Here is a 24356-nt window from a genome sequence, read left to right on the forward strand (position 1 = left end):
GCGTGGAAGTAGGAAAAGAGTGTCCTGTTAAAGCCCTTCCATTAGGAAATTACAGCTCACACCTAAACCTGAAATTATATGATTTATTTTTTTTGTATATGGAACTATTTGTTTATAGTGTTTGTATCTTCGTGTGTTGGGCAGAAATTTACACAAGTCTGAGTATGCAGAAAAAAAAGGGGTTGACTCAGACCATTCTGACTCAATCCAACTCAATGAACAAAACTGTTTTTTTCCTGAAAATAAGTATTCTAGCAACACTTATTAACTATTTCTATCTCCAAATGAGTAAGCACTTACGTAACACCCCCAGCTCCTATAAACAACTTCTAAGGAAAGTAAATACTACTGAAAATTGTTTCAGCTTCCAAAGAATGCTAATTAACTGCCATATCCTACTAAGACAATGGATAAATGCTTAAATTATAGACACAAACTCTGTATTTCATATTAAGTCTGTAGTCTAAAGAATATTTTTAAATGTATGACTTATGCAAAGGTAGAAAAATGTATAAGGGTTGTTGGGAAAATGGTAGAAAAGATGTTGTTATGGTTGTGGATCTAAAAAGATGACTACATACCTAGTTAGCTTTGATGGCTGTGTGGTACTATGAATAATAAATCCACTTTACAACAGAGGAATTTTTTTCAGACTTACATTAACTATATTGAAGGTTTCTTTTAACTCAGCCTCATCAAAATGACTGAATAACAGCTTCTACAATTATAATGAATTTTTTACAACTTCTTTTTGTAAGTCTTCATTGATTACTTTAGGTTACATGTAAGCTAATAAGGACATCTGTTTTAGGTTACCATAGCAGGTTTAAACTGAATACGTTTCATACCTTGAAACTTCTGTAGACAAGTAAGATGTAATAACTTGTTTCTACATCCCCTGAATTCCTGAATTACTAGTCAACAGGTCTTCCATGAAAAAACTTAGTTTTTCCTACGTATTTCAAGTTTTATGTTTCTTTCCATTAAAGTTTCCAGCCTTTCACAGACATATTTAGTTTGGCAGGAAGAATCTGGTGACTCATAGACCGAAGAGATTTGAGAGCAAGCTACTGAAAATGTATCTAATTTCTTCTTGTGTAATTTGGGAGCAAGCTACTGATAGTATGTCTAATTTTCCTAGTTTAATCAGATGTATTATTGGCAAATACATGTCCTGAATAAAAGCCATGTTTATTCCTGAAATATATAGCTAAGGTTAAATGCAAGACCAGCATATATATTTGCTTTTACAACACGTCTGTTTTTTCTAAATGTTTCTAGCATTTTACTCTAAATCAATGGGTACTGCACAAAAACAGAGTACTACTGAAATAATTTGCATTAGGACACTACTTATATTTTGGAACTCAGTAATATCAAAGTATTCCTGACTAATATTTTTTGATGTTTTTCTTTTCCCCTCTGATTTCCAAGGGAAGACAGAGGTGTAAGAAGAATCAGTGCTGTTATTATACCTGCATGATTCATATAGAGAAGGATAGATGTATTAGCAAACTCTCATTTGTATTTTATGTGGTCGACTGTATTGCTCCTTTCACCTCTTTTCAGACAAAAGACTTTTAAATTCAGTTCTTTCTAGACAGACAATCTGTGACAAACATCGTTTTCATTTATCCATGTACAGACTGAACCTTCTGAATAATAAAGACTAAACATAGCTTGATCCAATATACACAAGGAGATTCTGGTTCAGATTCATTCCATCTACTTTTGGGCACATAAAGCAGAATTATGAGCCTACTCAAGGTCATCCTACAGCCAGTGAGAGAAGTTAGAAACTTTCAGAGATCTCATTAAGTTCTGAATATCCCATAGGACATACTTTTCGTTCTCCGCTAAATTAAGCAAGGAAGCTATGGCAATTGTACCCTTAAGTTAGTCATGTCAATTGAGTAAGGACTGTCCATTAAAAGCCTAAATTCTGGTAGGATGAATCTATTTAAAACCACACAGTGAACTTCAATGTGGAGATAAGGATGCACTTATATGGAACATATTTCAGATCAAAGCAAATACAAGCTTGTTTTAGCTGCCATGGTATAATGGCAGTTAAGCAAAGACCCAGAATGTGCCTTATACAAGTAACACCAGTTAGAGTTGCTCCTTTGGCTTTAAAAAAACTCCCAGGTCTTAGTCTAAGTGTGAAACCTGTTGGAGAAAGCACTCTACTCTGAGACAGTAATAGAGGGGAAAAGCTTATCTATCTTTTGTTTCTTGATATAATAAGTAGAATATACACTTACATGCCAAAATAAGTAACACTCCTTCATGATTTAATCCTGCATAATGAGACAAGGTGCACTTATTCATGCATAAATAATGTAGCAATTTTTTACACTGCTGTTCACATAGATTCATTTCTATTCCTATGAATATACATAGCCCGGCAGTTTTTTAACAAATTGAGACCATAACAATATTTAAAATCTAAAGTGACCTCTAAATATCAGACGTCACTAAGGAAGCATTTTCTCCATTAGAATGCCATGCCATAAAGTATGATCATGGACAAAGGACACAGAATGATGCTCAAGTACAGTTTTGAGATACTCATTGAAACAACAGGCATACAGTTTTGAGATACTCAGGCAATTAGAAGATTTAAAAAATAGCTACTGCTGACCTAATGAGCTCATCTATAAAAGCAATAATATGACTGAAGTAAGACAAAACCCCACCTGAGGTTGTTAGCCATTCAATGAGTTGAATCAACAGCACAAAGTCCCTCTACCTTCCTTGCTTCAGTTCCTCCCTTCATCCAAGGAATACAATAACAGTACAGAACCACTTCAAAGATTCCATGATCTTCTCTAAAGTGATCCCTTTGCAGGGAACAGTAATTGCAGGAGTTAAAATTTCCAAACCAGATATAGAGGGTAGGAACTGTACTTTAGGTTGCTCAGAACTTGACAAACCTTTTGTTTTGAAGCAGAGTACAACACTAAATACCAGAAAGGGTTATTTATATTTTCTATTAATAAATATATATACAATTTAGCTTATTTCAGGCTACTCTTAACATTGTGCATTGTACCCTTCCTAGTTGCTCTGTTTGAGGGAAATGGGGTAGAAATGAGGGTAGTGTTTCCACAACATTCTCTCACTTTACTGTTATGTATTGACTTATGCATTTAAAAGTCATGAAGGGTGATCTTGTATAAGATACCTGAATGATTTTCATACACTTGTAGAGTTCCACCAATATTTCAGGAACTAGATACAGTAGATTTAATATAGCTATCCCAAGATACAATAATTTCAAAAAATGGAGTGGTCAAGATAATATGGTCATTCAAACAATAATAGGAAGATATTTTTGTAGAATTTGACCCTTATCTGTCTTTTTGCAAACAATGGAATGAAATTCTACAACTGCAGCTCTAATGTCGTTAAGTCAACTACTCTAATTTTTGTTACATAGCCTTCTTATTTTAGTTTTTGAAAGCAGTAGGAGTTGATGTAATAAAAGACAACTATTTCCTGTTATCACTAAGATGAAGACTAATAAAATGAGATGACTTCATAAGTGGTGATGTTCTTATTGTCTGCTGCTCTTTTCAAATAGAAATTTATACTTTGATATGAAACAGATGAAGCTCAGATCCGTTAAAAAAAGAGCATTTTTTTTTCAATAAATCAGGTTTGAACCCTCCATCAAGAATCAAATAACCTGCAACTGACTTTGAATGTAAAATTATTACCTTTGAATTCTGAAATAAGGGAGTGCCCTTGTTGGGTTTTTTTAGGATATAATATTTTTAAAAAAGTGTATAACTACACTTTCATATGGCAGAGAAAAGAGAGACATTGTCAAGGAAAAGCTGATATGTAGTATAATAAAGAAGGGACAAAGATGATACCAAAGAAGTGGAAAATACTGCTTTAATAATCCAGGCTGGCCCTGTCCAGGAGTTTCTTCACTTCATAATCCACAATCAGGAGTCCACGGATACTTACTCAAGGTAATGTGTTAACTTCAATTGCCTTTTGCTCAGTGCACTGAGGATAGTCTGAGGTAATTTGAGGAATTCTCTATGCTCACTAAAGAAAACATTGATCATTGATTTTCCTAGGTCTTTTGGCCATAAGTATCATTGTACCACAAATATTTTCCCTTGACTGGATTCCCACTGGTTTCTAACTAGTCATCTGATTTTCCTAAGAATTACCAGCTGAACTTCTGATATTTTTCCTTCTGTATTAAAAATGTAGCAAATAATAGAGGCTCTTTTGAGCAATCAATAGGTACTATTTGTGCCTGATTTGAAAAGGGCACATGCACATCAAAAAACTCATTTTTAACGTTTATTCAAACCAACCTGAAAGGTTTGTAGTGTAATTTTAAGGTTCATCTACCATTCATGACACAAAGTATTAAAAACTATCAATTCTTCATACATCAGTGTTTGCTGAAGTGCCTAAATTGGTCTTGATTTTGTGGCGGGTAGATGGCTACATCTAAAAGACTGAATACGAACTTTTTAGAAGTGTGAATCTATTTTCAAAAATTAGTACTAGTCTCATGAAAAGTCAGTGAGACCTTGGAGGCTCCTAAAGGCATAAGAGGCAGATTTTCAAGGTTTTTTTAGGCACTGAAGAAACAGGTGGGAACTCAAGAGATTTTTCAAAAGCAACCATGTATCTAATTTCTTCTGAAATCAATGATGATAGGTGGTCATAGGGAGAGGGTTTTTTTAAATCCTTCAAGGCATATGCCTGTGTTTTTAGTCACCTTACTATCTTTGGAAACACAAGTCAGGGCCCTTAGCTACTTGTCTAATTTTTTCTTATGGACCTTATTGACTATTTGTGAAAAAGCTATCACTATTAAAAACTCTTTAAAATAAGAATTGGCGTAATGACTTGGCTTCCTCTCTGATGTTAAACATACTAATACGCTTAGGATGAAATCTTCTTATTTCTAGCATAAATATGTGAGGCATCAGATGAAAGCTAATAATATCCCAAGGGAGCTAAAAATAATGAAGGCTGAATTTGAATAAATATTCTAAGAGGCATTCTGGAACAGACAGTGGTTAATAAGTACTGCAAAGGCTACCTTTCTACAAACCTCGTTTACAAGATGCCAAAGACTAAACATGGACAACAAAAAATATGGGTAAACATTGAACATAAGAAAAATTATAATCATTGCAGGAAGTTGGAGACAATGCATATTTTGTTGTTTCTTTGTCTTCTGATCAGACAGATATAATTAAAAATCTTTTAAAGTTATTTAGGATGTCTTATTTTGAAGTTTCATATACTTACAACTTAGACCTAGACTCCATGGAAATGAGACCATCTGACAGCACCTAAATTTACTGCAATAATTCTAAGTACATTGTAATATAAGGAGTAAAAGAATATGCAGGTTTTATTAAAAAGCATTAGTTTGTGTAACCACAAATAATGCAGGAATGTGTGAATTAAACACGTTTTAAATGTGAGCTGCAGCTCAAACAGAATAGCCTAATGAAAGAACTAGTGACTTAAGCTGTTGTCTTAAGAATCCCTTAAAATCAGGGAATATTAGCCTTAATTTTGATCACAGGCCAATCAGTTTTACTCTATGATACAGTCCATCACTAAATGACTACAGTATTGTATCCATAGTTATGCAGGATGCATACTTCTTGGGAGAAGGAAAAATTATTCAAATATTTATTCTGTCTTCACTATGTAATGGGTAGTCTCATGTCCTTATTGACTTCCAAGACCCAAGCACTGCAGAAAATAAGAATTAATATTTTCCTCATAAACTCCTCTAGAGTGCTCATCGTAGAAGTATTTGATTGCAGCACTCAGGCATATATATTATAGCCCACAATTTCCCAGGAAATCATCTGTTTCTCTAAGCATTTATAAGGTTTTGTCCCTAGTAATTGCATATCCAACTGGAGACGGCAAGGGTTAATTTTGCAAAATAATTTTAACATTTTGGCTAGTACTTGGTGTGTTCAAACAGAATACAAATGTCAAATAATTTAACCTAGAGAGACAGTGAAATAGTACCTTCCCTTTATACATGGGAAACTGAAGCTAAAAGGCAAAATCAGATTTTACAACATGCAGCTGCAAGTGTGCCACTTGCTCAAAAGCAGCTTCAGCATATACCCTATCCTACCTGAGCTAACAAACCACTTTTGCCAAGACAGCTGGAAACAAAAGTAATGTAATCTTACTCTCTTTTTTGTTCATCTCTAAGCACCTTTCCAAAGGATCTTTAGCCTCTTTCTGCTCTCAGTGGAGTGACAGAAATTGCCTCATTCTTGCGAGCTGCAGAAATTCCAGAGCAGCTGCTGTTCAGGGCAGCAGCAAAGCATTGATCAGGAATAGTTCTTCTTGCCAAGTTGCTGGTGATAAATAGAATTCAGCTCAGAATCATTTAAAATTTTAAATGATTGAAATCTCTTGGTCAAGAGATCTGACTTTAGATGAAAAGGTTAAAAATAATTAAGAAAAAAAGTTTGTTTTCCTTTTCAACTAATGATGGAGGTCATGAAAGCTGGTACAGAAAGCCCTATACCTGTTCACAAAAAGTTCATGAAGTGCTATGATTGTGTAAACACCTCTCAGAGTTGTATGCTAAACCTTCAGCTGGAATAAGTAATTTCCTATCTATCTTCAGTAATTACAACATTAATTAGGCTTAGCCATTCATGGGTAGTCAATTGAAATGACCAAGACAAGATTGATTCTGGACAAGAATTCAAGAACTTGTGGCTGAAATAGGCAGTTGAAATCTGAAAGTCCCACTGTTTCTTAGTTTGAGCCAGTACGGAAAATACACCTTTTCTTCGAACCACCTCTACCTCTTCAGTTTGCATTATATTCTTGTACCATGTTGAAATCAGAGTCATAATGCTGTTTTAAAGTACTTCTTGAATTCGTTTTAGACACATTTAAACTACAGTAATTTAGCTGATGGCTGCTTGATTTCAGTGCAGCCAGTGAGAAAGCAAGCAATCCAATGACCCCAAGTTCACTGAGATTGCTGGGAAATAAAAACAAGGGTTTGGAAGGCCAGTGCTTCAACACATAAAGAAATATATTGAATACTTCAAAAGATATAAAATTCTTAGAACTGTTGGAAAGGCTTCTGTGTGTGAACTTTCCTGTCCAAGTGGCATTGCTAAATACCATGACACCAATCAGAGGGCTGACATCATGTTGTTGTGTAACTCATAACCATAGCAATGTCACTTTTTAAAATGCATTATACGTGCATTCAGTGTCTTCAAATCTCAGCTGTGTCAGATGTTAAATAAAGTACATGTTAGGAGATTTATATTGAAATATGAGCTCTTTATATTTTTTTCATAAGAGGAAAAGAAAATGTAAAGCTTGTTAGTCCAATGTTAACACTGGAAACTTGGATTCAGACCACAGACACAGTGAGAACAGGTTTCATCACCAATATAACTCATAGTGATATAGTCTAGTAAGAGAGCTAATCCTGATCATTTTAACGGACGACAATAAGCTTGAACTTCTACATTGCACACGGGCCGTGATGCACCTAAATGTATGCAGTCAATAAATAGCATAGTACTCCCAAATTGCTGAGTAAATGGTCTATCTATCAGTTCAAGTTAACGTAGTATAGGTTATGGCCAACAACTATTAGCAAAAGAGAACAGCATGTATCACAAACTGGGAATATAATCCTCCTCTCCTTTTCTTCAAAACTAAGCACCCCTCCAAAGAATCTTTAGCCTCTTTCTGCTCTCACTGGAGCGACAGAAATTGCCTCACTCTTGCGAGCTGCAGAAATTCCAGAGCAGCTGCTGTGCAGGGCAGCAGCAAAGTACTGACCAGGAATAGTTCTTCTTGCCAAGTGGCTGGTGGTAAACAGAATTCAGTAGTGCCAGGTACTAGTAAAGGGAATGACACGTACCCTTTGCCTCAAATGCCATGCGGTAGGGAGTATCTGGTGTTATCTGTTACCTGTCCTTTTAGAATATCAGTATATTTGAGCTGTAAATCAGAGGCACTATGTTGGACTGATTGTCCCTTTATGTGATCAGAGTCATCAGCAGTGGTGTAATGTAGTCATTGTTCTCTTGGTGATCCAGTGAGGAGACCGCTAATACTGCCTTTATGAGGCATAAAAATATGAAATAATGGCTTGCTATACCCTGCAGGCTTCATACTATTCAATGAGTTTTGAGGTTGTGCTTTCACAAGATAAAGGATGATATGCCCCATACAACACCTGGGTTGGTTAGACTGAATTACAGCTTCTTTGGCAAAGATAAAAGGACCTGAATTTCTCTGGTAACAAAGAACAAGATGACCACCTGGTCTTTCAACACTTGGCAATTTTAACTGCTATTTAAAGTGTAGAATTCTGGACACAGATTGCTTCCAGTATCAAACCCACAGTCACTTGATTTCTTGATACGCTGCATAAGATGATCTTGTTCCTAACCAATTTCTCATATGTATGGAAAATTTATTTACAAACTTTGCACCCATAAAAAGAAATGGTGAGATGTTGAAATGTATGAGTCCAGCAGTACACAATTATGGCTAACACAGTCCCTTTCTGTGCAATCCATGAATCCAGAAATAAGACTTCTGAATACAAGAAGCCTAACTGGTGAAAACTCTCTCACACCTTTTGTATTTCAGAGGGTAGACCAAATGCTTCTGTAGATAGACAATGGATAAAGAACAAAGCAGCTGGGAGGGCTATGGCTATTTCTAGCTCTAGGACTACCTAGCTTACATAACCTTGAACAAACCAAATTTATCTGTATTTATCTTATTTTCACCATGTGTGAAAATGAGGCGATGATGTTTATTCACCTTTTAAATCCTCTCGAAATCCCGCGATTCAAGTAACCATTCAGATCCATCCAAATACTATTTCTTAGAAGCTCACACACACACACGTATATATCTCAACCACTGGAAGGGTTAAAGTTTTAAACAAATGCCACATTGCAGTAAGGATGATAAATTACAGGTAATAGTCTATCAGACTTAGGGAGACAGTTCAGTACACACAATAAAAATAGATCTGTTTACATAAGGGATAAAAATTGGCTACTGCTTTCAAACTAGAAGTTAATGTATGCCATATTACTGCAGAGAATCCCTCAAACCATTTTTAAACAATACTATAACAGTTACATAAAACTTAATGGCAAGTTAAGTAGAACACCCCAGCAGGCCCTCTGCTTACTGCAAGTATATGGCACAGAGTTCATAGGTTACTTGAGACTCATTCTCCCAGCCAAACGAGTCAAACAATAACACTTCTAGGCACTGAAACACTTTTCCTTGGATTTCAGCAGAAGCAGATGTGGGGCTGACTACACACTGAACAAAAAGAATAATTTTTGAAAAGAGGATGGCAGCAAAAACATAAGCTCAGCTTGCAGTTTATCTGTAATCATCCTTGCCGTTCACCTTGACACTAGCTTTCCAATATTACCCTCTTCATCTGAAGATCAGTGCAAAGCTTCAATAAATCGGAAGCTCATTTCTTCATATGTGCTTCAGATTCCCCTGCTAAACAAATTGGTGCAGTGTTTCAATCTTCATTTTAGTTTGGGGTGTAAGTTCTGAGTCATCATCATTTAATTTTCTCCAAGCCTCCAGCTCGTGTTTTCTGTTTTTCTTCCTGGATGTGTCATAACAACTGAATTGTACCACCCCAGTAAAATGGTAAAGCCCAGCAGACATCTGCCAGCAACAAAATACTGTGCTCTCACTCTAATTCCCCACACATTCCACTTTTCACACCACTTTCCTCGCATCCTCTCAGTAAAGTGGTAGAGCCTAGTAAGCAATTTCTTTTCATTCTCCACAACATTCTGCCAATGCTAACACAGAGATGAGGCAATAAATCAAAAAAGTCGCCTCAGAGAAGAGTGCACTTGCTTTACACACTCTTTTCCTAGCCCTGTTTCTATCAATATTCCAATAAGGTTAAATTCCCTGAAGTCAATGACTTCCCTGTAGGTAGGATATCTGTCAGTTCTGGGTCAATGCTGTGTTAATGAACTGTGAAAGTAGTATTTTTCAGAACTTCTGAGTAATTTCGATTTGGGAAAAATCAGCTGAGAAAAGTTTTACTCTTTCAAATTTAATAGAAACTCTGTTCAAAAGTTTCCAGCATTGTTAAGGCAGGAACAACAGAAAAAAAAATAATCCCTTAGTCTGAGCTTTGAGATACCATAATTAATGTAAAGGAGTTCATACTCTAGTACAATTCTTTTAAAAACAGTCCTTATGTATCAGAATTGCACGCAGAAGAAAAGAAGGCAAGAATTAGCAGTAAGAGAAAGGTGTTACAAGCAAGGCAGAAAAATTTCATCTGGAAAGAGGTAAAAAACAATGAATCAAAAGAAAACATAATTTAAGACAGAGGAGCCTTTAAAAGTTGCTAATAAAGCTCTGTATTTGGCAGCTACCTTACCTGAACTAGGACTTTGATTCCTTTGAGGGTGAATCATGTTTGAACCAGGTTTCAAGGACAGTTCTCCTCTCACAAAACGCACAGCACATGCAACTGCGTCCAATTTTTCCTACCAGATCTGGGTTGGGCAGTGACTGCAGCGTGTTCTAGCAACTGCATGTCAGTGGATAGCTATATAAGTATCAATCTTGCAGTCCCGGTTAGCACAGACTGTGAAGCATTTCTCTAGAAATACCCACACCAGATCACCTAACCACAAAGCAGCCACATCTCGTTTAACTTCAATCTCAGTAGAGTTGAAGAAAAAAACATTTTTAAGAGAAACCTCACCTCAGTGCTCAGATGGGGCAATGTCACTATCAGACAGCAGGTTCAGTTATGATAGCAGTAACAAATGATAGCAGCCATTCTAAAGACCAGGAGAGTTGCCAGATGACAACTCCTTGAGATTATCTTGAGGGGCATATAAAAAGAAAAACACTTACAGCAGCCCAGCACTTCAGAAAACTGAACTGATAAATATCTATACCTACCTTTACTGATAAATACCTCAGAACCTTGGAAATTTGCGAATTTTAGGTGAATTTTCACATGCAGGACACAAGTGCACATATTTGAACCAAAGTAATTTCCTTTTTTACCTCCTCCACAAATTCCACCTTCACATCATGGAAGTACAAGTGTTATTCAATAAAACAGCCATACACTTCAGAGAAGAGGGGGGTTACATTTTAGTAGGAGCAAAAGCACACGGCTTCTAATCTTATTGTTGGAAATGACTGACTGGTTTTCGCTGCACCTTTCTCTCCCACTTTTGTACAAGAAGACAACAAAAAACTCAGAAACTTATCAGAGATACACAATACACAAAACCTGAAACTCAGGCAGTTAAAATTTGGTTAAGTTATGACAACATTAAGGCAGAGATTAATATTAGAAAGTGTCAGGCAATCTGAAGTTTAGGTGGTGTTACCTGCTCCAACTGTTAGGGTCAATGGTAGTATTATGGTGCCAAACAATCATAATTTATACGTATGATTACCAAATTTGTGTTCTGCTGCTCAGTTGATGATAGTGTTATGGAATATTTAGTTTGCTTTTGCAGAAGTATTTAATTCTCAAACACTTATATGCACTTTGTGCAATAAGAGAGGATTAATTGCTCTTTAGGGATTGGGCTGCCCCTCACTGATTCCAGCTTGAGCTATACCAGATGCCATATAGCCCATCCAGAAGAGCTAACTCTTAATCTTTCTTCTTCTACATCCACTAAATATGACTTTATATAATTGCGCCAGAGCACTGAGACAATAATGAATGAATGGTGCATGAAGAACTCTGGAGACGTTTCAGCAATTTCTGTAAGGAAATGAGTCAAAATGCATCTGAGCAAGATACAGGACATGGTGCAATAATGTCTGGTTTCTTCCGAATAAAAAGAAAGAACAAGTGTCCTATCACTGATATTTTATCTTGAGCCAGTATGGTGTCTAATGTGAAAATTTACAATGTGAAATAACAAATTAAGAACATCTGTTCTATTAGGAAACAAATATAGTACTTAATAATTACTACCAGCTTCAACACTAAAATGTTAACAATATGTTTGAATTTTTAAAGACTGCATTTCTTAGCAATTTTACAGCATATCACTTTGAAAGGCCTTGTAGATACTTGCCAGATGTGATGCAGTGGTAAAGGAACACTACAGCAGACAGTTTATTTATCCTTATATCACCCCACTCGTTTTCTCTCAAACCAGAAAAAATATTTCTGAATTTCCTAATGATCTTGCAAGATAAACATCAAAAATTAGTACAGCTAGAAATTACTATATTAAAAGGAGTATTATATTCTTTAATTCTAGTGCTAAGAACATAAACCTTTCCTAAGTCCTACTTATCAGCACAATGACGTCATCCTGGAGTAGGAGAAAGGATAATCTTCCTTGTTGCTGCATTATTGAAGAATGGCAAGGAGTTCTGATAAATATACTGTTCATCATGAATATAAGTTTAATTACAACCAATACTAAATGGTCTTTTACATAAGACGGAACAAGTTGTGGATTTTAAAAGCCATATATTGTTTTCTATATTTCTAGTATTTTTTTCTCCCTACAATACAGCAACACATTCCAAGCATTTTTCAATGCTTTCTCTCTGCTCTTTGCCTTCACTCCACCAGCTGTCACTCCAGTGACATTTCCCAAGCAAGAGGCTGACAAAGAGCAGGGTAGGGCTTAAGTGCTTAAGCTGTGGAGATCAGTAGTAATATTTTAAAATATCAGCAAAACTCAGTATTTTAGGAACAATTTCTGGTATCGTTAACTTGAATGGACAGTACTGTTTACTACACAACCCCTCGCACTGAATACAGTTCAGTTATTTTAGAAATTTAAAAGGTTACTAAGCTACTGCACACAGCTATTCTGTCTGTAAATTTCCTGGGTTTCTACTATAATTCTTCATTTAAATTAGAAATGAAGAAAGCCTAGCCTGATTAACACCAAGAAATTTCTGTATAGACAATTAAGAAAACTATTAATAATGCAGAAAAGAGGCCAAAGGACAGAGTACAGGACAGATATTTGTGAAGTGTTTTACTTCCTGATTTGCACATCTTCTCTACCAATTTATTTTTCAAATTCCAGAACTGTATTTACAGGTCAAAATTATCTGAAATTCTGGTCTAAAAAGGGTCAAGAGGAGTTATCACACGGGGGTGCCTTCCTCCAACAGTAAAGATTTCTTCTCACTTTCTGGTTCTTGCCTGTTATTTGAGCCACTGTAGTCCAAGATCCAAATACTGTCAGGAAAAACTACTGCAACATGCAGAGCTAGCATAAGAATTTTCTTCTGCCTGTCAAAATGCCGGTCCCACCACTGAAATTAACTCAGCCACCCCAACAGCAGAAAGACAAGTCGATGTGATTTTCAGTATCCTCCAAATATCTTACCTAGTGACCATAATTTTAGAAAACATTCAAGGTAAGATTTCCAGTTTGTCAGCTGGCTTGATTATGGCATTTACCATTCTCATGCGTATCTATAAACCAAACAGTGAGCAACTCTTAACTTCTCATCATTGAGAAATAGTTCCATACTGTTCCTGTTCTTCCCACATCATGTGGTAAGAAGGAGGGGAAAATCATCACAAGCCTCTCTGATACTGCTCACGAGGTGACAATACCATGATACACAGAAGCAATTTCCGTGAAGCGAAGACACAGCGAGCCGGTTGCGTCCCATAGCACGGACATACCCTGACACTGCAGCGTGCTTCTGCTGCTCTCACTTGTAGGTGCTGCCACGCTGCTAACCAAGTGTGAAGGAGCCCTCTAGTGTAAAAAAGAAACTGAACCTACCGCCCATGTTTTGCACACAAGTAACGCAGCAAAACAATGAAGTTGCAACAATTATAAAGCCTCCTGGATCTCAATACTGAAGGAAAAAAGGTACATATACTTACAGATAGTCTTAATGGGTATTACGAATAATGTCATTTCAGGGTTAATGTGTGATTGGCCATAAGCCCGGTCTTAATTGAGAAAGGAATCCAAAAACTTGAGAAGGATGCAGAAATAAACTGCGGTCCCTATCAGCTAAATATTTTGTTTAAATTTTTCAGTAGACCTTGACCTTAAGAGCAATTGATAAAAAACATTTAAAGGACAGAAAGCCTTTTTGTAGACCCTGTGTAACAGGGTAAATTTTATCTATTATGTGCTGATCACTCAAATCTTCTGGAGGTGTAGCCGGTTTGCTCTATAATACAAATAATACCCAGGAAATTCCAGTGCTTGGATCTATTTGCTAGTAATACAGCTTCATTACAATAGCTCATATCTCATATGATATAGAAAAAAAATTTTTGTATACATATCACTACAGCATGTAATTCATGTATTATTCCCATAACATATGCACTTGAAGACACAAGAAGCCATTGGAGAGGCAGCGTATGCCTTCGTGGTACCTGTAGTATTCTATGAAGATGCTGCATAGTAGCTGTTGGCAAAAGATCAGTCACACAAGTAGAGAGAGACAGATACATAGAGAGAAAATTAGAGATTCAGCCCCACACAAGTCAATAATATGCAGCTATTTCCTGCATCAAAACTTTTGGGTTTGTATCACTAAGATTAGAAAAAAAAAAGCAAGGATGATGCTTAAGTTGAATCTATTTTATTGTCACTAATTCTAAAAGTGATATACATTAAATTTATCTGGTCTACAAACAATATTGTTCTGAAGTTGTGTAGAGAAAACGATATGCAATACTTTATTTTTGTGTTTTTAATCTTTAGAGTGATCACAGTTGATTGCATAGCAGTTTTATGATGCCGGATGGAAAGTCAAAACAATTATGAAGTTTAAATTGGTAACAACTTCTTTAATGCCCTGCTGTCTAACTGCTAGAGGGATAAACAAAGAATACCTAGAATGCTGGAATGAGTTTACGAAATTAATTAGAAAAGTTATGAAGTGATATTAGAAGAAGACAAGAAGTAATGCATGAGAGGCACAAGCAACTGATAAATGAGGAGACATTGCAAATAATTAAGTAAAATCACAAGAGATGCAGTTTAGATAATCATTTAGAAGCAAAGAAGAGAAAACTCAGACCCATTTTAGACAAACAGAATTGTGAAAGTGACTTCATTTTACTTCCATTTAGGATTTTATCCTGGATGCTGACCTGAAACTTTTCTGAATTTCACAAATGGGGAAAAGGAGTTCTGCAAAATTAAAGTGTCATCCTGGTTAAGGCCCTTACGCTGGAAATCTTATGTGAACAGCCACTTTCACTAAACTTGCTGAACTTCTCACTTCCGGACAGGCTGCACAGCCTCCTTGGGTTATTTTGGCACCTCCTTTTCTGGCGCGCAAAGAGGAGTTCAGAGGAATGCAAAATGAAAAACAAGGGGAAAAAAATAATCCAACTTTCCCAAACCACAGAAAACTTTCATTTGGTATACATTTTGACCAAAGGTTCAGTGAGAGCAATGGTCATATTTTATCCAAAAAATCACTCTCAGTGGAAAGAACTCTAAAAAGTTTTGGTACAGGAGGACTAAGAGAAAGAAATATTGTACTGCTGGCATCTACATCCACACTCAAAGTGTATAAATACTAAAAGTGCAGGAGGTTGCAAGTATTATCACAATTACACAATAGCACTTTTAGGAGGCAGAGTCAGAGGAAATTGTATAGATTATTCAATTTTTTAATGATATTTGAGTGGCTAATGACAAAGTTAATTTGAATATGTTATAAAAAACCCCAAATTTTTAACTGCACATCTATAACATCTTAAAATGACTTAACCTCCCCTGGACATTTGCCCATTCCTTTAGTTGTATCAAATTAGATAGAAGAAGCAAAAAAAGAAGGAATTACAGGGATTTGGGAGTTTTGGTGGTGGTTTTATGTGGAAGTATTTTTTTCTATCCTATGTGATTCAGTTTATATGTATCAATATCAGATTTAATTGTAGGGTTAACTACAATTAACTACTTAAGGATAGTTATTTGAAAATATTTATGATCTTATTAAGTGAAATTTTGGGTACCAACAAAGTACACCTGAACATAATTTTCCTTTGTACAGCTTGACTGTTAATGTCATATCTGAATACTGGATTATTAATTTCAAATACAGCTAAGTAATTTGTAACTACAGAACTAAATATCTGAAGACTCACAACAAAAATATTTGAAAAGGCCTTAATACTGGTGCCTACAGCCAAGAAATATCTTCAGACACAACTCAGAATCTATGCTTTCAGATGATCAAAAGCTTTCTTCAAAGTCCTCCAGGCTTGGAGATTTATTAGCATTTAAAGGAATAAAAATTGAACAATAGGTGTTGAAGGCTTAAGAATTAAAAATGGCTGTGATTTCTAACCAATACAAGAATAAAAGAGATTCTTTAGAAATGCACTTCATATGAATTACTAGGTTCTATTTTCTCGTTTTCTGTGATACCATGTAAGCCCTCCACTGGCCAACTATGCTTAAGACAAGTATTTTTTTCATTTTTCCACAAGACTTTTTTTTTTTTTTTTTTTTTTTTTTTTTTTTTTTTTGCATAGCCATCATGGAACCTGAGCAGGGATAGGCTCAACCTGATGTCATGATGTGGATGCCATGATGTATAAAAAATATTGGCCCAGTTTTGGGAAGAACATCCTACTTCTTTTCTGCTGAACTGGATTCCCTTGCTTAAATGATTGTGGATGCAGAAAGTTGTGGCTCAAAAGAAGTCAGTGAGCACGTGGAATTTAAAAAGCAGATCAACTTCAACAATGCCACAGCCCTTTTAAAGTTTATAGTATTCCTGTAGGACCCACAGAACAAACCTAGCAAAACAAAAGGACAGCAAGATTGCCAAATAAGAGAAGCCATTGAAAAACACCTTTAACTGATGTGGAGGTTTAAATCATTAATCAAGTCTAAACAACTTGGAAAGGAAATTGTAAAAGAAAGGAATAATTCTGGTTACTTAGAAAAACTTCTCTTCAAATGGAAATGAACTTTTAAAACCTTTAAACTTCCCTGAATAGGCCATTGAAACTTAGCAAGTGAGAGTTTAAAAAATCTACTCAGAAACTGTGACTGGAGAGGTCATTGTCAGCCCTGTAAAAGAAGGATTACTTCCTCTTTGCTTCATAAACCAGTTTTACTGCCTATAAGCACTTCCATTTTCAAGGATCCTACAGAAACTGTAGCTTTAGTATTGAAGATGTTATACCGGAACTGATTTCTCCCTGCACTACACCAGTGTTCCATTACAATAACCCCTGCAGGTCTTCAGTCATAACAAGGTGAGCTGGATGGTCAAGGAGAACAGGAGTAGTTTCATTTGTTACTCAGCAGTGACTTTCTTTATGTTGCTGTCACTAGAATTGATTCTCCTACCTCCTTTAGCAGTATTCAATCGCTAAAGAATGGAGCTGCAGCTGGTAGAAAACCAGAGTGAGTGAAAGGTGAATCAAGCATAACAGTATATTTTAGCTAAGTCTAGTTCTGGTTTTGTTTCCAGACACAACTCACTGTCCCTTTCTCATCCCAACGACTTCATCCTCACTCCCTAATGACTATGTACTTCACTGGAAAGTTTCACTTTTTCTTTTATCTCATCAGAGAAGTTTAACAGGAACATCATGACCTCAGAGGAACGTTTCATTTCAAGATCAGATTTTTACATGCCCTACTGATTCAAAAATAAGGTTAAAGGAAGACAGGTATATGGTTAAAGCATTGGCCTGGTGCTTATGTTGATGTAGGTTCAGTTCCTGGCACTGCCACAGCCTTCTCCTGTACAAATAATTGGTAGGTAGATTCCATAAATATTACTCAAATTATGTACTATCTTTCTCTGCAAAGAGCTCTCTTAATTTAGGATAAAGTACTGTTTAACATCAGTGAAGATAAAAGAATCTGTCTCTAAATCTTCCCGTCTTAATTCCCTTTTTAAACATAGTGCTTAATTTGTCCTTGCTAATCAGGAATCTTGTACACCAATCTTCAGAAGTATCCCAATGTGCCAAGAGTAGCAGACAATAAAACATAACTTTTCTAGAAAATAATTCACATTTAAAATGATGGCCACAAGAAAACTACATGCTGGACTTTTATTAAAAGTATTAAGTCATCTTACCACACTTAGAGTAATTTTTTACGTACTTAAGTGATGTCATTCTGACTTGTACAGAAAGGTTCAATAACTGAAAGTCTAAACACAATTCAGACAATACTACACAGGTACAAAGCTGAATCTTGTTTGTTCCTGATGCTCTGTTGCTGTATCATTGTACAAGGCTAGATGCTTTTTGCTGACCAAGACCTTGGCAGTGATATCAGATTTAACTAAACAGAGCTTGTAGGTCTAGAGCTTAGACCACATTCAAGTAAATCCACTGAAGTTAATTGCATTAGACAAATATAAAACTAGTGTGAGAAGTTAGCCAGGCTCTTACTGTTATCATCTTTCTCCTTCCTGCTTTCTTTTTCTATTGTCACACTTGTTTCTAGTAAGGGAATGAAAATTGTCTACCTCTATAGCAGATAAGATGATAATGGCCTGCTCTCAACTGCTTACCCTCCTGTATTACTGCTGCATAAACAGAAATGAGAATTTTAATGTGTGTCAATATGTGCACTCCTGGATAGTGTGAAAGGTATTAGACAGGAGTTATTTAATGCAACAGCCACTCACAGCTTCTGTTTCTAACCAGATGATGATTCCAAATTGCAGGAAGAAGAGCACCATGTTTGTCATTTGTTATTTGCTTTCATTTCTCAGAATACAGCTGAGAAAGATTACCTATAGACATAAAAATCTTGATTACACAGTGCAAAGCAATGCACTGCTTGTTATGTGGTCAGTGGCATTAACCATCTCGCAGTCATTCTGCTTCACATTGCACATCGGTATTCTTTTGTTCTTATCTCCTTCAAGAAATCACATCACATCCATTCCCTGCAAATCTCTCTCGATGCCACTAAGATAGTATTTACTTACTGAACTGTAAGGCTGGAAGATAAAACAAGTGATTGTTCATTATCAGCCTGATGCAAAGCCTACTAAGGGCTAGGGAAGTCTTTTCACTGATTTTAGTAGACCTTGGATCAGGTTATATATAAGTAACTTCTGGCACTGGATTCATCAAGACATAGTCCTGACTGCACTAAAAGATTTCCAGTGACTTCAGTGATGCTAGGGTTTCACCCAGTCATGGGTTTTGCATTGTTATTCATCTGGTAATCCAAATACAATGTGGTTTTACATTGGCTATGGGATAAGAAGGATATGAGAAGTCCTATCATGATTGATCATCCTTCCACCACACACAAGGGTAAGCAGTAATTATTTATTGTGAGATGATATACAAGAGGAGGAGAGACTGTATTCTCATTACAGATGGATGACTGTATTACCATAGTCCTTCCTGATGCACTATAGTGGGCAATATTAAAATGTAGCAATAACCTACTGGTTTCTAATTATCTTGTCCTAAACCCTGATAAACCTGGCTATTCTTGCAATAGTGAATTTCCTTCCAGCAAAGCATTTCCCTTGCCAAAGTATATATTTTTTGGCAGCATCTGGCACTTTCCAGCACTGGAATCTGACGTAGGCTTGTAAATTGTGCTAGGTTGGCAAGGTTTTCACCCTGCAGAGCACTGAATTAGTGCAAAATAATACATTTATTGTTTCCCACTCTTTCTGCTATTTTTTTTTTCCTCAAAAGAATTCTAAACTCTGAAATTTCCGTTTCATATCCCAGTGCAATACTCACAAAAATATAGGTCTTTCTCTTCACACGTTGCAACTGGCTTAGGAACTACTGTGTGAAGCATAATGACTCTATCACATGCTTAGTACACTTAATGGCCTCCAAAGTAGCTGTTCCATAAAAAGGGCAGAGTACAGTGCAGCTATATGTGAGAGGAAATTGTTACAAGTTCTGTACTTTGGAAATAAGTTTAGGGGAAGAAGTTTTGGTTTGTTTTTTTTTTCCCAATTAAATACACAATGAAGAAAAAAATCCTTCTGAAATCATAATTCTAGAGGAAAAAAACCACCTTCTTCAACTGTGTGGCAGACTAAAAAAACAGGCATACAAATGAAAAATTAAGACACCTTTTTGGAATAAATCTACATTCGTCAGCTAACTGACTTTAAAGAAGTGAAATAGTTGTTTTACTCGCCATTTGAAACATCAAAGAATTTTTATTTTTTCATAAGGTGCAGCTTAAAAATCTTAATTATTCAGTCAAAACACTCTGTGAAGTCTTGAAAGATTTCTCTTATAGATCAGTACTGAGTGTGTAAGTCTTACTCACCTAGAATTTCAGAGCAACGAGCAAACATCATCTTGCCTTAGACTCAGTAATTAATGCAACCCAATATTCCACAAAGCAGTAGCTCTAGTGCAATATCTCAGTATTAACAAATGCATATGCTTTCATAAAGATTTTACTTGTGCATACTGATAAAGCTTATCCTCTGTTCTCATGCATATTAAATTAGACTTCAGAGCTAGATCATCCATTCATTGAGCATTTATAAATGCTAATATATGCTCATTCTGATGAATACAAACAAAAATCAGTCTAAGCATAATTATTTTTTTGGCGCTAACAAAACATTGAAGGAAAATGGAAGCTAAATATTAAATATTGTAGCTTCAAACTGCATGCAACTTATTTACATGAAAATCAGATTGCCTACTTTGCAACATTTAAACCTTGAGGTATTTCTGTTAAGGGACTTAACAACAGTTCACAAGATTTGTTGTTTGCTTGTTTATTTGTTTGTTTTAACAGTTCATAGAAGTATCAAAATACAGGCATTTCCTGCTGATTGAACATTGACTCATAATTTTCCAAATACAGATTAAAAATTCCAGAGTACCCTCAAGAAGTATTACCAATATAACATTAAGCCATTTGTCTAAGATCACAAGGAGATGAAAAGTGATATTAACAATCTCTTATTTTGCATATGCATGCATTTATAATGCAAAAATAGACAAGAGTACTAGCCTGATATACAGAACCTAGTCAAAGAGGTACACAGATACATAATTGAACAGTAGACTGGCTGGTATGCTTTTTAGAACAATATGTGTCATTATATTTAATTCTTAAAATGGAAATAAAAGAGAATGGCTTTGTACTCCACGAGTGACGTACATTTTGTGATTTAGAACAAATTGCTTTCAATGGAATTGAGTTTCTTTTACTTCAGTTACCTAGAAGAAGTTGTGCATGTACTCTAAGATTAGATCAAGTAGCTTTATCTGTAGTTGATGAAAGAACACAGGCTCTTTCAGAGGAAAATTCGTGTCATTTTAAGCAAAGCATTCAAAACAGGAATAAGTCGCTCTCCAGACACACCTGCTGGTTGACTTGACTATCTCAAACTAGTTCACTTATTTTCAGATAGTAAAGCCGAGTAAGATGAATCTCAAACTCAGCATCCCTAGTCTTCTGTGCCACCATAAGGCAGATAGTACACGCAACTCAAAAATACTCCATCCACCAGCTTCCAGTCGGGATCTAGTGTACAGGATGTGCTTGTTCAGTTACTACATTGTAGTATAGCACTACAGACTCTCAACCTTGTTGTTCAGGTCACAGAAAAATTCTGACTGACCTACTGCCTCATAGTATGCTTATATACATCCAGATACCGTAAGCTACAAACTGGACACAGTGGTAAATGAGAAAAAAACGTTTCCATCACACTTCTCTGGAGGATCCCTCACACAGGTACCCCAAAACTGCTATCAATGCTTCAAAATTGTACAAATTATATTACCCTGATGTTTTGATAGAAACATTTTGAGTTTCTCAGTACAAGATTACAGTACACTGATAGGTCAATAGCCTGTCACATTAGTCTAAAAGCTGCAGCTACAGCTGAAGATTGACTCTAATAGTAGGCTAGGAATAAGTTCCCTGGTTTTCAGATTTATGATGTTTTTCTGAATTACAGTCTAAAAGGCATTCTCAGGTTTTACTGCTGGACTAAAAAAGACACTGTGTACAGCAAATATAAAGAGTCACATAAAAGCTCCAGGACACATTACCCCCATTCTTCCTAGAGTCCTCTAAACAGTAGATTGGCTTTGTGTTTATCCCAGGCTATTTCTCATGTAATTTCCTAACATTAATGCTACAACAGTAAATTATAATTCTCCACAAAATTACTAGATAGTTTGACAACTGAAACTTTTATAGTCCACCTACACCGGTGCTTCTCACACTGAAACCATCAGCAGAGCCGAACCAATGGCAGCGCCAGTGAGACAATTTGGAGGGAAGGGGGAGAGCAAAGAAATCAAGCATGAGCAAGCCCTACTGAATTACTCCACTGACTTTGCATTATTTAAAGGGAAGTGCTGTTAGTACAGAAGTCAGCTGTTTAACTATTGGAATTCTGTACCTTGGCCTGCTTTCAGGGGACTTCAGAACAGCGTGACTAGACTTTGTATCTGCTTGTAGCACATGGAAAGAAACATTCACATATTTGGTACAGTAGATTAAATGAGAGCCAAAAATTCTATTAAGTAAACTTTGACCTACATGATATGAAACCTCTTTTGAGCTAGCAACTGACAAAAAAGGAAAGAAACCTCCAAGGAAACCAGTGTACGTCAGCAAAAAGGAATGCCTAGGACTGTTATATGTCCACAGACAGCACTTTGAAGGTTGAGTAAATATAAGGAACTTTTTGATAACAGCTGGAAGGCAGCACTCAAATTGTGTCAGAAAGATGAGAAAGAACTATATGGGAGTCCAGTATACTGACACAGCAGGATCAGTCAGTATTTTAAGGCAATATCACAAAATAAATTAAGGAACAGAAAACTGGTATTAAATGTGCAGAACTAGCAGCCATTTATTTACTAATATGGATTTTGGTCTAGAAATTAAGTGCTTAGTTATGTCAGTCCCTATGTAGGAGAGCACTCAGGCATGTGCTTACTGTTGAATATGTGCTTTAGTCCAATAGACCATGTAGGACCTTGAACATTTGCCTAGATCTAAGTGCATACTTTGGTAACTTGCTGAACTGGGACCATCTGATCCCACAGTCCTTCCAGAAGAAGACGGGCCAAATACTGATAATACCTGTAGAAGTGGTAGTATTTCCTTGTAATTCTTTATCTCATCTTTGTCTGTGATAGCATGTTTTGTATACTGCAGCACTTAAGAGGACAGCAGCAATTTTAAATCTATTGGTTTAAATTTAGTTTAGACATCAGATACTTCTCAAAAGTAGAGTCCAGAATCATGGTTACTGAAGAAGAATATTTTTTCCTAAGTTTTTCTGTGTATTTGCCAGATCTGTTGTACAGCACTTCAGGTAATATTACGTTCTATTTATTTCGTACAAATTTTAAGTATACTTGTTGCTTATGTCCTTCAAATACCTTTGAAAAACTTATTTGAAGAAAAAAATAAAAACATTTGACTTCACAATACTAATGGTATCTTTTTATGAAGAATGAGCATTTAGTATGCCATGTAATACACGAACATTTAAGTCTACAAATAAATGACAAGTTTTGTTGCTGACCACATCACTGATGTGTTAGCAATTCCATTCCAAACTTGTTACATGTACCACACAGGGGTTTTAAAGAGCTATAAGATATTACATCCTCCTTCATAAAGTTATTATTCTGTCAGAAAGAAAAACAACTCATAAATGTCTTTGGAATGGCTAAAGTACAAGTAATTTTGCAGTACACTGAGATTTTTCACCTGAAAGATTCCAGGATTCAGGATTTGTATTAACTATTTTTGCATACAATAGTGCAGGAGAAATATTGCTACCGATTACTAAATAATGCAGGCAATGCTTCATTCAAGGCATTCAAGGTATTTTATCAACTTTATAAATGGTTAAATGCAGACACTGAAGGGTAAAATAACTTCCATGTAATCACACAACAAGATACTATCTAGGTGAGAATAAAACTCAGAATTGACAACTTCCAACTAACAAAAAAAATGTGTGTAAGTCCCTGCTTAACTTATTGGGAAGACATCATACACAAATAAATCAGTGATGTTATTAGATGTTAGAGTGCATGGCTCTAGTTCCTTTACTTTATGTACCGTCAAAGAAAAATCAAATGTACTCCTGTTGAAATGAATGTATTTACCAAAAAGTCATAAATTTTGTACAATAAATGATACTGATAAACTAGTAGAACACTATATAACCCATTGCATGTCACTTTTTTTTTCTTATGTCTTGAATAAAAAATAATTAAAGAAAGAAAGCAAGCATCAGATTATATAACTGAGCTAAATTTTAAATGGCAAAATACAAACAATGCTGTATAAGTACAGGCTCAACACAGACAAATTGGAAAG

The 24356-nt window shown here is 35.8% G+C and overlaps 1 protein-coding gene and 1 long non-coding RNA gene across 3 annotated transcripts in view; one reads left to right on the forward strand and one right to left on the reverse strand.

The window, feature by feature from the left end:
- Window positions 1–10712, reverse strand: part of LOC142602073 (uncharacterized) — a 99618-nt gene extending 88906 nt beyond the window's left edge. For both annotated transcript variants that reach the window (XR_012835739.1, XR_012835738.1), the window contains exon 1: window positions 10454–10712. This is a non-coding gene — a long non-coding RNA (uncharacterized LOC142602073). The remainder of the gene's footprint in view (window positions 1–10453) is intronic.
- Window positions 1–24356, forward strand: part of IGF1 (insulin like growth factor 1) — a 51805-nt gene that overhangs the window by 12319 nt on the left and 15130 nt on the right. The window lies entirely within an intron of this gene.

Source organism: Balearica regulorum, chromosome 1 (genome assembly GCF_011004875.1).
Source record: "Balearica regulorum gibbericeps isolate bBalReg1 chromosome 1, bBalReg1.pri, whole genome shotgun sequence".
Classification (NCBI taxonomy): domain Eukaryota; kingdom Metazoa; phylum Chordata; class Aves; order Gruiformes; family Gruidae; genus Balearica; species Balearica regulorum.